Source organism: Phalangium opilio, unplaced genomic scaffold (genome assembly GCF_054372755.1).
Source record: "Phalangium opilio isolate 3A_F unplaced genomic scaffold, DU_Popi_V2 ptg000113l_1, whole genome shotgun sequence".
Taxonomy (NCBI): domain Eukaryota; kingdom Metazoa; phylum Arthropoda; class Arachnida; order Opiliones; family Phalangiidae; genus Phalangium; species Phalangium opilio.
The window spans coordinates 7,171,097-7,184,775 of record NW_028324209.1 but is presented as its reverse complement, the minus strand read 5'-3'; the positions used below and the strand labels follow the sequence as shown (position 1 = coordinate 7,184,775).

Genomic DNA, 13,679 nt, shown 5'->3' with positions numbered 1-13,679 from the left:
ATTAAATGTTGTTATTTACAAACAAAATTAGCCTTAATTATTTCTAAAATTACAATGGAAAATATGAATATTATTTAGGATAAACCAAAACCAGTTTCAATGGTAATACTTTTGTTTCATCATAAGTAACGTAACAATATAAGTATGACCCTCAATGAAATACGTTAATGCAATGATTTACCGCAATATAGCTAAATTCAATTGTTATTTTAAATCTAAAATAGCTTTCGTAGAGGAGACCCCTGATGAAGCAGTGGCAATTATGTTGCTTTACAGTTACAAAACCCTAAATTATCTATAACATGAGAACGAATAGAGATGTGTTGGTAATTACCGTCCGTAATTTGTGCCAACAAATAGAGATGTGTTGGTAATTACCGTCCGTAATTTGTGCCAACAAATAGAGATGTGTTGGTAATTACCGTCCGTAATTTGTGCCAACAAATAGAGATGTGTTGGTAATTACCGTCCGTAATTTGTGCCAACAAATAGAGATGTGTTGGTAACTACCGTCCGTAATTTGTGCCAACAAATAGAGATGTGTTGGTAATTACCGTCCGTAATTTGTGCCAACAAATAGAGATGTGTTGGTAATTACCGTCCGTAATTTGTGCCAACAAATAGAGATGTGTTGGTAATTACCGTCCGTAATTACTTTGGTAATTTTCCAAATACAGCCGTAAATTTCCGATTTATATCAACGCGGTTTAATAGACTTCAAAAATAAAATAGATTACCATAAATGTTTTTCCCCCAAATTTCAATAGGTAAGTTACCATTTCTAAAATTTACAACATAATTCCGATCCCCACTTATCGTTATTATATTACTTATAGTTTCACTCATATTCTAAGTTAGTAATTTAGAATGTTGAAATAACAATATTTACGTTTTTTCAATTCGCAAGAAAACCAGTCGAGGAAATAAAAACACAAAAAGTTAAAGTCACTTCATTGAAACCGTAAATCCAGTAAATCGGTGGTCTAGCTTCTTAAAAAGCAAAAGAATAACACAATGGATTTACAGAAATGACTCTATTGTTCCATCACGGACCAATGAACGCGTACAGATTGTAAATGATAACATCAAATTAGCGCTGTCATAGGCCATACATATCCCAGTCACTAGGTCTCTATGACCTTCCCAAGGTAACAACAACCTAACCCGGTATAATATACTCAGGGTTATCTTACCCGTATCACCTTGCTGTGTCAGGGTGCACTATGGGATATTTTTCTTCTAATATATTATTGTTCTGAATGAAAATTGACCAAGTATTTATTGTTGCAATAAAACTACCGGTATTTTTAATTTTTTTTTTCGGTACGAATTTCTTAACGGGTTTTTCGAGATAAATCTAGTTCTAATTTTTAACAGTCTCTTAAATAAAAATTTTGAGAAATAATTTTAATGGGCACCGCGTCTGTCTGGTACCTTGAAATTATTATCATATCACGACGTTTGGCATGGCACCAGACTCGGTTTTCTTATGAGGGGAAAAAAATGTATTTGTGCCAAATTTTCCGTTATTTCGTTAGATTCAGTTTTTTACAGAAATGTTTTATGATTTGCAAGCGTAACAACAGTCGGTTGGTGAAATTAGTAGAGGTTTAGTTACCAAATTAGAGGAGTTTTAAACCCTCGCAACAGCATATTTAATTTGCATAAAGGAAAATCATGGATATGTATAAATACACACGTATATGGATTCCCATTTCTTATCTTCCACTAGCCATTTAGCTTAGGCGCCCGTTCACCAGAGGGAAATTTGTATTTTCTTCTTCTATCTGCGCATGTGTGAAATTTAAAACTCGCCAATCAGGATTTTCTGTTGAGCTATAGTTCCTTTTCCCCAGTTACTTCCCACTGAACTTAAGAGAGCCACCTCGCATCCGCAATTGCATCGCATATTTAGTGGGCAGCTTTTTGGCAATCCGTAATATTTATACATATCCATGGGCAAATGCTAACTTTTGGAATTTCAAGCTTAGCGACGTAACGAAAATCCGTGAAACTTCGCGCATTTCTTCAATCTTGTAACCTTTCCTTATAAAGCGGGTCTGTATTTTACCAGGAAATTATACAGGTGACACAAGGAATCATTGTCTGCGCAATCTCCAAGTCTCCATTGTATAAAGATGAAACTAACTTCGCAACGATGGGGTCAATAAAGTGATATGAATTAAGATCCTCGAACATAAATAACTACCTGAACAATTATTTCACGTGCCACCTGTATAATTTCCAGATTTTATTGTGTAGAGGTAGTAATATAAAGTTCCCACGGTGAAAGGACACAATTTAATCTATAAACGCGTTTAAAACTATATACACCAATTATTTAACAAAGATTAAGCAAGATTTAATCGCCCTTAGGTGTTTGAAATATTAATTTTATATAACACCCAACGACTAACGTACTGTAATAATTAATTTCACCCATAAAAGAAATTTATCATATTATCTAACGCAGGAAGTTAGGCTTAGTACGAGAGAAAGAGAGAGAGATTAGTACTACGATGTCGCATTTTAAAACATCCCTTCAGTTGTACACCAACCAAACCAGCCCGATTTCCGGCGATAGGGAATAAGGTCAATTGAACGAAGGACCAGCAGGAACGGATTTGAACCTTTATAATAATGATACTTGGTGGAATTTTCACGATGAGACCCTACCAAAGCCCAAGCCTAAGGGGCCAATAGAAACCAGTTTGTCGAGCGCAAAAGACATTGCCTCCGCTTTGGGCGCTTAATTGAGGAGTCGCGGTGAAAAAATTCTAAAAACAATTGAGCTCTGTAACAGTTTCTTTCAAAGGTATACTCAAAGGGAAATTTCTAAGTCCTTTTCACGCGACACAACTTTTTGACTCATTTAGATGAGTCAACTTGAGTTGACAGGGATAGATGTAATTTTAGAAGTAGGAATGGAGAACAGTTTAATTTGGGGGCGCGTCAAAGTCCCGGACCCCTTCCCCGGGTCGGAGGGGAACGAAAGAAGAGGCGGGTCATAGCGACAGAGGTAAAAAGGAATTACGTATTTTTTCGCCGTCCCCGTCAGCAACGTCATCAAAACGTAGTTTAAGTGAGCAGCCAATAAGAAAATTTAAACTTTTCGTTACGTGTTGGAGGGAGGGGCTCTATACTGGGCTATAAGTCGGACTGAAGTAAATACCTAACGTTCTCCATTCCCACTTCTAAAATTAAACCTATCCCTGAGCTGAGTAAACTAGTTGGGACGTGTGATCAAAAGTTGGACAAGTTGAATCACCACCAAATTAAAAACTTATCACTGACCAATTTTTGACCCATCTAGTTGAGTCAAAAGTTGTTTTCAAATTGGAACCATGTTTATATTAGCATAGGGTGTTAGGACCAAAGTTTAGTGAGTTGTATAGATAGATTTCAGTTGGCTGCGTAGTACGTCATACCCTCTTAAGTCCTACCACTGTTTAGGCAGCCATATTGGGGGATTTCAGCTCTCCTTATGCAATGAACCCAACAATACGGCGGTGTAAATTATCTCACGTATCTTAGCTCTTCCCCCAAACGAAAGCTCTCTAAGAGCGATTTTGGGTCGTAAATGTTCTCTGACTTTTTGCACTAAGGGTCAACGTTTGTAAGTTAAATATTTTATTAAGAAACTGAAAGACAATGCTAATTAAATGTAATTAAGGGGTCATCCCCAAAACACTCAAATCATAACTTGATTACGATGGTCCTTATAAGAAAAAATGTCATCGAAATTACATTTTCAACAGAAAATCGCCCATATAACCCATTATACTACGGTCCTTCTTGAAATACCACTTTCTTGAACTCTGGCAGATAAATTGTAGTGCATGTTTTTGAATCCTTTAAGTAACCCTTTAATTATATACATTAAGTCCGCACGCAAGCTATATTATCTACTGTTTTATACAGGGTGTTTCTGAAAAGTCCATCACAAATTAAGGGGCGTGTTTATGGGACCAAACTGAGCGGAAAGTACCAAAGAACATGGGGTGTACAACATTTTGTTACGGAGATATGGCCTTCCAAACATTCGCCCCTAAAACAAGGAAATATCCAAAAATGAGGAGTAACACTTAAGACCGACTAACCAGCTTGTTTAAAATTACTAGACAATTTCAATAGCCTTTAATCGAACAATTGATTTCTACCTTTACTAATCAGAAGCGTATAAATGAGTAGAAGTATGCCTACGGTGGTAATGTAAAATTAATCCCAAGTGACATGATGTTTCAAGATCTTCCCAGCACCAAGTAAAATGGTTCTGATTGAAGGGACTTTTATTAGCACAGCGTAAACAACGTTATTTTCAGGAATTAGTCCAAATGTCCACGGGCGGCATTACAAAAACGAGGCAGTCTTTCGAATGATACTTGGACATGTTGGAAGATCCCTGGCTTGTTCCTGTTATCTCAAACCGTAAAAAGCTACGCAAATCTTCATCATCACGGACAACACTCTTGTACGTTAGGTATGACCTTGAGAAAACCTAAAAGGACATCTCGAATGTATTTGAAAAACCCATCTCCAATTAAGGGGCGTGTTGTTTGTTTCCAACAGAGTAAACTCGCCCAGAGAACAATTACAATGCAGAGCCACGTTTCGGCGTTAATGGCCCACAAAGGTGGTCCCAAACAAAAGAACAAACTTTAATTTGTTTCGTTCAGTAAGTGTTTCATGTGTCATAGATAAAACGCCATGATTAATGCACAAAGAAAATGTTATTGATAAGTTTTCGGACCGCGATGCTGAAATGTGGTGGTGCACCATCGTGCATGAACCACATTCTGTTTATTAAACCTAAGGGTACGTCTTCGAGTAGTTCTGGTAAATCGTCCCGTAAGAACTACAAGTAAGCCACACCGTTTAACCTGGGCTCTAGGAAATATGGCCCAATTAAATTGTCACCCACAATACTACACCACACGTTTAAGCTGAATTGTACTTTGTGAATTCTAACGCAAGTTGCGTGTGGTTTTTTCTTAATCAGCAAACCAATTGGCGGCTGCTTGTTTTTGGATCGTCCTCGAAAATAGTGAGAACTTCGCCTATTCTTAAAAAACAGAGCACTAAAACAGAGCACTATGTTTTTTAAGAAAGGAATAAAAGAGGTTTCACGTACATGTGTTTGTTTTATTAAACTCATAATTCAACGAAGTCTGTTACAATGCCTTTCTTCACAAATGCCGAATATGCGGATATGCACCTAATGTATGGACTAGCCGAGGGGAATGCCGCTGCAGCTGTACGCTTGTATCAGGAAAGATTTCCGCAGAGGCGACTACCAAATCGACTGACGTTCGAGGCTGTGGACAGACGTTTGAGGCAAGATGGACGAATCCAACCGGCTGGACCTCAACCTAGAGCGAGAGCCATCCCAGAGGCCGTAGAAGACGAAGTTCTCACAATTTTCGAGGACGAGCCTGAATCAAGTACCCGCCAAGTTGGTCGCCGATTAGGCGTAAACCACACGCTCGTGTGGAAAATCCTCAGAAGCCACCGGTTTCATCCTTTCCATGTTCAAAAAGTTCAAGGTTTGAATCCAGCGGACTACCCACGACGCACGGCGTTTTGTCAGTGGTTTCTGGCTAAAGTAAACGATATCGATTTCCCACGGGATTTGTTGGTTACTGACGAAGCTAACTTTTCACGGGATGGTATTATTAACTTACATAATAAACATCAATGGTCCCAGCTAAACCCCCACGCAACTTGCGTTAGAAGTCACCAAGTACAATTCAGTTTAAACGTGTGGTGTGGTATTGTGGGTGACAATTTAATTGGGCCATATTTCCTAGAGCCCAGGTTAAACGGTGTGGCTTACTTGCAGTTCTTACGGGACGATTTACCGGAACTACTCGAAGACGTACCCTTAGGTTTGGTAAACAGAATGTGGTTCATGCACGATGGTGCACCACCACATTTCAGCATCGCGGTCCGAAATTATCTTAACGCGACCTTCCCTTTGCGGTGGTTAGGTCGAGGTGGACCTGTGGAGTGGCCTGCTCGATCACCCGATCTGAACCCTTGTGATTTCTTTCTTTGGGGCCACCTGAAAGACTTAGTTTATCAGACTGAAGTGCCCGATGTTGAAGAGCTACGTCGACGAATAATTCACGGCTGTCAAACAATTCGCGAAACTCCAGGCATTTTTCAACGTGTAAGGGAATCATTTGTAAGACGTGCTAATGTGTGCCTTAACGCGGGCGGTGAACACTTTGAACAATTTTTGTAACTAGTTGCAATTAAATGTTAAAACTTGTCAATAAATTCATTTTCTTCGTGCATTAATCATGGCGTTTTATCTATGACACATGAAACACTTACTGAACGAAACAAATTAAAGTTTGTTCTTGTTTTTGGGACCACCTTTGTGGGCCATTAACGCCGAAACGTGGCTCTGCATTGTAATTGTTCTCTGGGCGAGTTTACTCTGTTGGAAACAAACAACACGCCCCTTAATTGGAGATGGGTTTTTCAAATACATTCGAGATGTCCTTTTAGGTTTTCTCAAGGTCATACCTAACGTACAAGAGTGTTGTCCGTGATGATGAAGATTTGCGTAGCTTTTTACGGTTTGAGATAACAGGAACAAGCCAGGGATCTTCCAACATGTCCAAGTATCATTCGAAAGACTGCCTCGTTTTTGTAATGCCGCCCGTGGACATTTGGACTAATTCCTGAAAATAACGTTGTTTACGCTGTGCTAATAAAAGTCCCTTCAATCAGAACCATTTTACTTGGTGCTGGGAAGATCTTGAAACATCATGTCACTTGGGATTAATTTTACATTACCACCGTAGGCATACTTCTACTCATTTATACACTTCTGATTAGTAAAGGTAGAAATCAATTGTTCGATTAAAGGCTATTGAAATTGTCTAGTAATTTTAAACAAGCTGGTTAGTCGGTCTTAAGTGTTACTCCTCATTTTTGGATATTTCCTTGTTTTAGGGGCGAATGTTTGGAAGGCCATATCTCCGTAACAAAATGTTGTACACCCCATGTTCTTTGGTACTTTCCGCTCAGTTTGGTCCCATAAACACGCCCCTTAATTTGTGATGGACTTTTCAGAAACACCCTGTATAGGGTAGCCGGCTCTACAAAGACGTAAACAGAATGATCAATAACCTTTTCTTTAGGCTACCTTGTGTAACTGCTTTGATAGAGATAAAAATTAGATTTTGGTAATTTTTTAAAAAAAAATAATTATTGGAAAATATTAGCCCAAATATTTTTCAAAGTTTTTCAAGCAAACCAATGAAAACACAATAAATATTATGCATACAGGCTGTTTCTGATAAGACAGACATAAATTAAGGCGGGTGGTTTTGGACTTTTCTGAGTCGAAAATGTAACTTCTATGACATTTTGCCGTTCAGGCCACTGTTTTCAAGTTATGATTGGATGGAGTATTTTACGTATGACCCCTTAAAGGAATAGCGACGTGATTTAAAAATTATCTCAAATCTAAAGAAAACCTTACTTTTTTGAGAGTTTAAACTCTTCTGATTCCAAAAATATGCCTAATAAATATTTAAATATGAGGCAAAACACAGAAAAAACACTTTGAAAACTTGAAATTTGGGGGACAAAGGCAAATTTGCGGAGAAGATTTTTGGCGGGTTTTTCTCCTTGATACGTCACTCACGGCATCTCGCGGAAAAGCCAAGCGCGAGACTCCCGAGTCTACTAATGCGGCGCGCGCGAGAATCTGAATAAATTAGGCTTAACGCGGCGCGGCGACACTAACAGGAGTGAAAATTTCTCCTTACTACGTCATCAAACGAAAGAAAATCTCGACTAGGCCTTTTCCAAACACAAAACTTTGATTGCAATTTAATAAATTGCTACGAAACCAAATAAAAAAGTAAACATATCATAATAAACTAGATTTTTCAAGGATTTTTTTCGCATTTTAAGTTTGAGGATGACAAAAATTATGTCACTAACACTTTAAACTTAATTAAGAAACGGAAAGACAATGATTTCTAATTTAATTTAATCCCTAAAACACTCAAATCATAAGTCGAAAACAGTGGCCCGGACAGCAAAATGGAGATAGAAAACTTTCGACTCAAAATCGCCCAAAGAACATAACCCTTAATTTATGCCAAACTTATCAGAAACACCCTGTACATATTTTTTTCTTCACTGGTGCCTAGAAAATACTACAGTGCAGTGTTGTCAGGCACTTTACTAACCAAGATAGTAAGTCAATTATTGATTCAAACTGAACGGTTAGACTTCCTCTCCCAACCCAGTGTTATGTATTATTCAACGATAATAAACATTCGCGAATAAATTATGCAAAACAGTTGTTTTTTTCCCCCGTCAGTAACACAACGAATCTTCTTCATGAATATTTTGTAGGTAACTAAGAATTTCATTCCCAAAGTATTACGTATCAAATTCCGTAAGTATCTCTTATCCGTTAAAGGTCTTGGGTCATAGCGAGTTCTTTAAAAAACAAAGACCTTGAAAGCCCAAGGTCACTTATACTTATCACGAATTTTTAATTTAGAAATAAAATACCCAAAAATTCCAGCGTAACCGCATTATTTTAAAACTAGTTTTACATCAGATGTAGAGAGACGATTTGGTAAATTTTTAAAGTGAAGTGTAAGTGTTCGAATTCCGACCGCAAAAGAAATATGTTTAGAACAACATTGTCAATAACAACATGATAAGTGGTTTAGGGAGCTCAGCCAAAAATTTAAATGTCTTACAGAAACGAAATAGGTTATTTTTCAGTTCTAAAGGGCCAGAAAAATGCGCGTGTTATGGTCTTATGTACAGGGTGTTTATGATAAGTCTGCCATAAATTAAAGGGCGATTTTTAGTGCGTTTTATGACAGTGTTGCCACGGAATTTTCAGAACCAAATTCCCTTACTTTTCCAGGTTTTTCCTGACCTTTTTAGGCCGAAAGTGTAAATGTTTACAGCACGTTTTAAGTGCTTATAATTAAATAAACTCTCTACATTAAGTATTTCAATGTATTTGTTGCACCAAAATGAATAAAAAACAAAGAGATTTTTAAAGGCATTTACTTTACCAAAACAATTCTAGGCATTTTTAAGGATTGCTCTAGAGTTTTCTGTGTTAAGAGAGGATGAGGAGAAACTTTCATTACTCTTCAGAAATTTTACCCACTAAAATCAAATTCCCTGACCTTTTTGGCTCATTTTTAAATTCCCTGACTTTTCCAGGTTTTCCCTGACCCGTGGCAACCCTGTATGATATTTTGCCCCAAGAACCATTGTTTTCAAGTTAAGATTGAAGTATTTTATGGATGACCCATCGACTCAAAATCGAACAAAGAACATCCCCCTTAATTTATGGTATACTTATCATAAACACCCTGTATATAGGGGTGGGCCAAAGAGTTTTTAGTGTTTAGTCCCTTAAAACACCCGGGAAACGCCGGTAACTGGCTTACATGGGATTTAACTAACTATTCCTCTAATCAACACACTCATATTAATTAACATAAACGATCTATTTTTCATTAGATAAAAAAGAACATCAAAACTTACATGTATCATGTATTTATCCAAATGTTTTATCCATAAAGTTATTACCCTACAAAAGACACACAGAAAAAAAGAACTCCATTAGCCAAATAAACATTAAAATTCTTGTCATATTCTAAAGAATGTAATTAAACACGGTAAAATTTCTCTCTCTCTCTCTATGGGTCTAATTAGTTTTTTGGTTTTAAACGATATAGTTAACATGATATTATAAATCAAGCTACGTTTATACTTGCTCTTAACAGTTTTAAGTTGAAATAAGAGATCATTTAACTCGATATTAAAATGGGTCAGGGGCAACGTTTTCTAATGCTAATAATCATTAAAATTATAATGACATATCGTGATACGGTACGGTTACACGTGTACGATGTATTTAGGAATATTTTAGAAAACCTGACTTATTAGCATTTATTTGGTAAAAAAAAATGGTCCCAATCAGGAAGCGATCTCTAACGACTGATCATTTATATTTACGAGATCTTAAAGGTATTTTTTTTTCGTATCGAATAGTTTATCATATTCGCAGGGTAACTTAATAAAAACAAGTTCCACGAATTTTATTTGACAAAATTTGTAATAGAGTCCGCTCCTCATGAATTATTAATATATATTTGGCGGTCCTCTCTTCAGTTCTGGCTCTAATTAAATGCACGGTCCATCGTGAGTTTATAATAACAATCAAGATTGGACTTGGTAAATACTAGGTTACGGATATGATGGCGAGGGGCTGATCACTTTGATTTGTAAGTATCCGTTAATTAATCTGGGATCAAGACATAATTACCCTGATTACACCAAGATTACGAGATTAACAAATATTGAGTTACTAAGGTTAGGGTTGTACATCAATTAAGAGACCCATCGAGTACGTCGAGATTACAGCTGTATTAAGAGACAATTTCGGGGATTACACCAGAATTACGCCCATTACAGAAATAATAAGGCGTAATTTAGCAGATTACACTCAGATTACTCGATGATTTAGAGAATTACACCAAGATTACTCAACGATTTAGAGAATTACACCTAGTTTACTGCATGATTTAGAGAATTACACCAAGATTCCTCAACTATTTAGAGAATTACACCAAGATTACTCAACTATTTAGAGAATTACACCAAGCTTACTCAACGATTTAGAGAATTCACCAAGATTACTCAACGATTTAGAGAATTACACCAAGATTACTCATCGATTTAGAGAATTACTCCATGATTTTGAGGATTACACCAAGATTACTCCACGATTTCGAAAATTACTCAAAAGAGACCAATGACTATATGGAGTACGAAGGTCACACGTAAGTACGTCATGACTACGCCGATATTACGCCCATCATGCCGAAATGAGTTAACAACTTAACAACAATTACTCAGAGTGATCAGCCCCTCGGGTTACGTTAGTATAGCCTTATTAAGGGTCATACGAAATTAAGAATTATAAATTGATGTTTAGTAAACGCGTAAATATTTTTTTGGGTAATTTATTTCTTGTGGTGACACCAATTTGGTGTTACCAATATATAGCTTTAATAGTGTTGTGGTGACCTGTAAATAGTTTGCATGTTCGATTCTTGGTACTTGTCCCCAAAATAAGGTCTGGCAAGTTAATTAGAACCAATTTTAGTTACCAGACCTTAATGTTGAAATTTTTCCAGAGGCACAAAAAGGGTGGGGCATATTTAAATATAAATATATCTATATTTTTTTTTCAATTTGAATATACAGGTATATTTAATTCCAGCATTCCTGTATTAATTATAGTTAATTTTGATTGAGATAAGGAAATAATATTTATTATCCACCCTTCCTCTAGAGTATCGCCTATTTCCGAAATGCTATTAATTTAAAGGGAGTATAACCCCATATTATAAAAGGTCATCTATTTGTCAACAGTGTCGAAATAAACGTAGTGTCCGATAATTTTACAAAATATGCGAAAACCTTATAGAAAACTAGAAGAAGCACTGGATATTTGTACAATACGTTTGTTTTATTTATATTAGAGACCTTTTAAACAACGGGCAATGAATTTTTAGCTTATAATAAGGGTTTCTTGGCCAAATGCACGTAAAAGGTTCTTGTTAATTTTCGTTACTGTTTGTCTCTAAGCCTATTTTCATATTTTAGCTTAGGAGTCTTAGCTAATGAACGTTCTAACATCCTAAGAGGTAATATTCCCTTTAAAACAGACCCAAATATCATTAAATAAAATGGTTCAACGTGTTTCAATTGCAATTTCCATTCTAGTGACATTGTATGTAAAACTTTCGCGCCTTTTCAGGTTGATACTGCCTTTATGAAAATTTTACTATCAAAAACCCTGGCGCTTAAAACCCCTCACGCGAGACAAACACCGGAAACATGAAAGGTACTATCCATAAAGCAGTGGCACCCCATGTTAGAGTTTAATAGAATCAAGGCAGGAAGCTGCTATTACTACATAGGACGATGCCCCATGACGTCAGGAGGATTATGCGTTCGTGACGTAACGCAAAATGTCCGCCTCTAACAACAAAGCCAGCAGAAAGCGTTAAATTCACTCAAAAATTTCAATTATAGCGCCAAAAATTCCAACACAACGGAGTATTGATTACCTTAGCAAAATCGATAAACGTGGAAACCATAGCGACATCTACTCGGCCTAACAACCCTTACCAAAACACAAAACACGAAAATTTTGGGCCTTTAACTATAAGACATTTGGCGTTTGGCGCCATTTCTACAAAAACAAAGTAATAATTTAATTGCAATTACCTTAATTCGAGTTAAATGCACTGAACGGCGAGTTATTGCATCAAAAAGTAATCCATATAAACCAAATAAAAGAGCATTCGAGAGTAAATGCTAGTCGAAAAATCGAAACACACGAACGCGGAGCTACACCAGTACACTTCCGCGCTGAGCTAAGGTGAACTCTGGCGGGAGAGCCGCGTAGTACTACGGCGCGCCACACACAAAACGCGCAACGCGGCTGGAAAATGCTATAGCAGGGCTACCAGATACCTAGAGCACATGGACTCGGGATAATGATGGAATTTTTTAACTCACATCTTTTCCCCCAAAACCCGGGAGGGCCTACAAATTTTCGGGGAGATTTAAAGGAAATTGGGGATCGAAAAGGAGGGAAATGGAAAAAACCGGTATAGTCCATACTCCCCAAGTTTGACAACGTGTAGAAAATATATATTATTCTTACGTCACAGTAGCCATTTATTGGCCGGGTTTGACGACAATTTCCTGTTCCTACGAGGGGCAGTTCACAAAGGGGTGATGCGGTATATTTTATAAAATACCCTAAGAAGGAAAGTTTCCCATTTAAATAAAATAGCAAATAAATCAAATTTAAATTAATAATAGACTAACAATAGCGTGAATATGTAGAAAACACAATTATGTTCATTTCATTGGAGGGTTATACCATGGATATGTATAAACAATGCGTAGTATTTATACAAATTCATGGTTATAACTCATGAACTACGAAAGTTGTGGTTCGCCCCTCGAAAATCTATAAATATTTCATGAGATGCTCTCCTAGGCTAGGTATCTTTTTCTGATTGTCCCATAATAGTACCATTTTTAAGGGATGAAATAAGAATCTGTATTATAGGAATATATTCAAATTATCCACGAATGTAGCTCGATTCAATAACCCTTACGCCTGCCTTTGCCTGTACTAAATTACATTGCGTCTGACGCTTACGAAATCCAATTTAACCAAACACCCTACACGTACATTAATAATTATTCTCTCAATTAGAGCCAATTAAGAGACTTAAATCATAGAAATGAATAAATACTGAGTTGAATTTATACATATCCTTGGTTAATACTCGTCAGTGGTCAATTTTTCACAAAATTAAAGCAACAATAATTAAATTCAATTAAAACCTTGAAATTTAATTTAAAATTATGGAAAACCAATTATTATTAATCTGATGAATATAAATTAGTAATTAGATGAATTCTATCTTGCACTTAAAAAATGTAGCAACACCTTGAGTAACCCCTCTTTTTTAGGCTGATATTCATGTTTAAAATGAAAATATTCATACAATACGAAACATTTTAGATACAGAAGTTTGTAATGTAGCTTTCCATCCACAGACAACTACGAATCGAACTTAGAT

The 13,679-nt window shown here is 36.6% G+C and overlaps 1 protein-coding gene across 4 annotated transcripts in view; it reads right to left on the bottom strand.

Annotated features, from left to right (window-relative positions):
* The window catches only part of smash (smallish), a 58,528-nt gene extending 45,994 nt beyond the window's left edge, over positions 1-12,534 (bottom strand). For 2 of the 4 annotated variants that reach the window (XM_089852825.1, XM_089852828.1), the window contains exons 1-2: positions 12,304-12,534; positions 9,547-9,592 (exon numbers count right to left, since the gene is read on the bottom strand). The gene's annotated coding sequence lies outside the window, so the exon portion shown is untranslated. The remainder of the gene's footprint in view (positions 1-9,546; positions 9,593-12,303) is intronic. The other 2 variants (XM_089852829.1, XM_089852826.1) reach the window with 2 other exon arrangements.
* Between the last annotated feature and the right edge of the window lie 1,145 nt (positions 12,535-13,679).